The sequence below is a fragment of the Borostomias antarcticus genome (genome assembly GCF_949987555.1).
Source record: "Borostomias antarcticus genome assembly, chromosome: 5".
In the NCBI taxonomy this organism is placed as follows: Eukaryota; Metazoa; Chordata; class Actinopteri; order Stomiiformes; family Stomiidae; genus Borostomias; species Borostomias antarcticus.
Window position 1 is genome coordinate 9,503,191 of NC_140238.1, and position 3,699 is coordinate 9,506,889.

The following is a 3,699-nucleotide window of genomic DNA, read 5'->3' on the forward strand; positions in this document are numbered from 1 at the left end:
ATATATTTATATATATATATATATATAAATAATTATATAGCCTAACATTTGAGATGTACAATGTATGTACATGTATAAGGTATAACATTTGAGAAAGTAACCTATGGTGATGTGAACTTGGGAATCTATTTGCGGAATGCAGAAGACCAGACGAGCACAAACAGGGACAGATTCATTGAATGATAAATTGATTGAATGAGCTAGGCCAAGAGTATGGGACAGAGACTCTACAAGCGACCAGGCTGATGTGGGCTACTGTATGCCACGCCGCCGCGTTTTGCGTTTTCCAAAATTAGAGGCTCAGGCACTTTAAGTATGTGCATGTATTTATGTTTCACATTTCAGCACTGTTTTGCTATTTTATTTGTTTCTGTCTCGGTTCTTTGAAACCATGATAGGCACTGTACAGTGTTTGACTCAACCTCTAACTGAACTTGTAGACGTTGGTCCCGATGGATCGTAAAAAATACTTTTCATGATTTTTCCTAAAGATGAAATCTTTCCCCTCTGTCCTCAGTCTTAAGTTGTTTCTTTAATGGGTTTGGTTTATTGCTGTGCACCAGCAAATTTGCGCCCCTAGGTTTTGGTTGACTCACAGTTAGTTATCCCAGGGTATAAATGATGTCAGATCAGACTGTGCAGAAGGACCCATCGGGGACGTCAGACTCCACAGACAACCGCTAAGCTTTGTCTGCTCCCATTGTTACCATGCCAACAGAACTCACACTGTGAAATCCCGCTGACCTTAGCCACCGTGGGTCCAATTACTTTCCCACTGAAGTTGCTACATAGCTGTGTGAAATCAGATTTGAATTAAAGCTATAGTGACTGTACTGTAAAAATCTGATTTAAAAATGCCCATGCGATGTGAGGTACAAAGGGGTGTTTGTGTTGGACAAGACTACATGAGCATTCAGACGGACTGCCTAAGCAGGCATCAACAGTTTGGTCCGGCAGGACAGTAAAGGACTGGATGTACTGTAGAATGTCTATCATTCTGTCAAAAACAGTATTGCAATATGCGTTATCACGTTCCTTGGTCTCAACGTCTGTTTCTTGTCCAACTTGACTGGTTTGCTGTTCTTCCTCCAGTTTGATTTGGCTGTGATGGCTAGCAGAGGGCCTCCCTTCACATAACAGAGCAGAATGGGGCCGCTGGCTTGTGTCAGACTGGAGCTTCCTAGGATGGGGCCTAATGCTCTCTCTCTCTCTTTCTCTGTCTGTATCTATCTCTATCTACCACACTTTTTTGCCTGTCCATACCACTCCCTCTCTCTCTGCCTCTGTTTCCCTCCCTCCTCTCTCTACCTCTGCTTTTCACCCTGTCTCGCCGTTTCCCCCACCCAACCTCTGTCTCTCTCCATCTCCCCCACTCACTCTGTCTGTTTCTACCCCCCCCCTCATACAGTCAGCTTGTTTGTCAGGGTATCTCGGCGATAGAGACAGCCTGGTTTGGTTTCCTGTTTGTTCCTTGTGGAATGCTGATGTTCTGTTGTTTTTCAGGGAGAGAGAGACAATGCAGGCTGGTGTGGGTTCTAATTGTGATTGCACAGTCCGAAGTCTAGTCTCCACATCTGTTCTGTGTTATTTCTCTTTATGCAGGGCTGGGGGTTCATGCTGGATGGCGCCTTATTTAAAAGTATAGCTTCCATATAAAAGCTAGTCGTAAAGAGCACAGGATGTCCAGCAGACTGTTAAAATATTTAAAAAGATCAGTGTACTCTGTAAATAAATCAGAGGCTGAAGAACTAAAGGAGGAGACGGAGGCATCTGGAATAAGCTCTCTCTCTTTTGTCCTCATCCCTTGTAGTCCAACAAATCATCCATCCATCATTTAAGATTTCAAGCATACAGTAGTTTTTTCGTGCTGGGTTTGAGAGATTGTTAGGGGAGGGCATGATGAGAGTGACTGGGTCAGGATTCAAACCGCTGCAGACACTGGTAGGTTATTTGTTGTTGTAAACAATACACTATAGATTATACAGTGGACTCCAAAATTACTGGCACCCCTGACAGGCAATGCACAAATAATATATGAAGAAAAAAAAAGATAAACAATATAACTATAGATAAACTCCAAATACCAGCATGTGATAAATACTGTACTATATTAATGTTCCAATGGAACTATCCAAAACCGTTTACTGATTTAATTAAAAATCTATTTTCTCCAAATCAAGGTTTCACAATTAATGGCACCCTTAACAATTATTGTAAATGACATCTACCAAAATTAAACCAGGTATTGAATTCCATAAATTCCACCATGATTTAAGTTAATTTAAGTCTTAAGGAACAACACTGAGCAATTGCATCACTTACTGTTTCACTATAGTATAAAAATTTGGTAACACGCATGCAATATCCCTTTGTCATCCAACACCATGAAGAAAACAAAATAACTGGTAGTTCAAGAGACAGATAGACCCTCATAAATATGGTTATGACTACAAGAAGATCCACAAATGGTTGAATATACCACTGAGCACTGTCAGGGCAATTATTTAAAAATTCAATATGGATCCCTTGAAGACCTCATAGGTAGAGGACACCAGTGGTGTCTGGTGGGTCCTAGAACTGGGTAAGCCAGGACCAACAAAGCACGCACACACTGCGCGCACAATTTTTTGGGGGGTGCACTTTCAAAGCATGCCCTGATGGGAGGTTTCACAGCATCAGAAGGGCGCGAGCACTGGCATTTTTATTATGTAAAAAAACATACAGGAAAACTACAGTAGCCTAGGCTACTGATGTTTTTTAACACATCAACAAAGGCCAATAATTTGAGAGCGAGCGAATAAGGGCAATATTTAGACTGAAACAACCACGCTTTTAGGGACACACTAAATAAACTACAGAGCCATCATATGACAACAATGGCCAAATACCACGAAGATGAATGACAGAATGATAAAATGCACCCCCTTAGGGCACAGCACTCAATAGCCTACTCCCCTACTTCACTAGTCAGTGTTTAGGCTACTACTAGCCTACTTAGTGGAGCAGATAAGTGACGTAATCTTTCAGTTGGCAAAACAAGCATGAAAATTGGCATGAGCAGTCTCCATGGGTCACTTAACAAGAAAATGGTCTGAGCCAACTTGAATTTTCAAGATGGCTGCCACCTAAGTGGAGTAGTTAAGTGATGTAATCATTCAGCTGGTGATAGAAGCATGAAAATGGACATGAACAGTCTCCATAGGTCCCTTGACCATAAACTGTTCACATCCAATTGATATTTCAAGATGGCGTCCATTTTCAAGATGGCCGCCACCTTTGTGGAGTAGTTAAGGGGGCATAAAAATAGTGTTGAGGCAGACACTTATTTTTCTACATGCCCAGCATGCAGTGAATAAAGGACACAAATCTGTGAAGATCGATGCAAATGACACAGACATTGTAATCATAGCCACTTCTGTTATGCCCTCTTTGATACAACTTGGCCTTGAGAAAATGTGGTGACTTTCGGCTAAGGAGAGAAGACCATATGGATCCCAATACATGAGGTGGTTTCAGCCATAGGACCTGAGAAACACGTGGTATCCTCTTCTTCCATGCATTCAGTGGTTGTGATGTTGTGTCAGCCTTCCATGGAAAATCAAAGAAGTCTGCCTGGAAAACATGGGACGTGTGTGATGAGGTCTCAAACACATTTGGAAAACTCAGTGAATGCCCCCCTGCAGTGGATGACAGCGACCT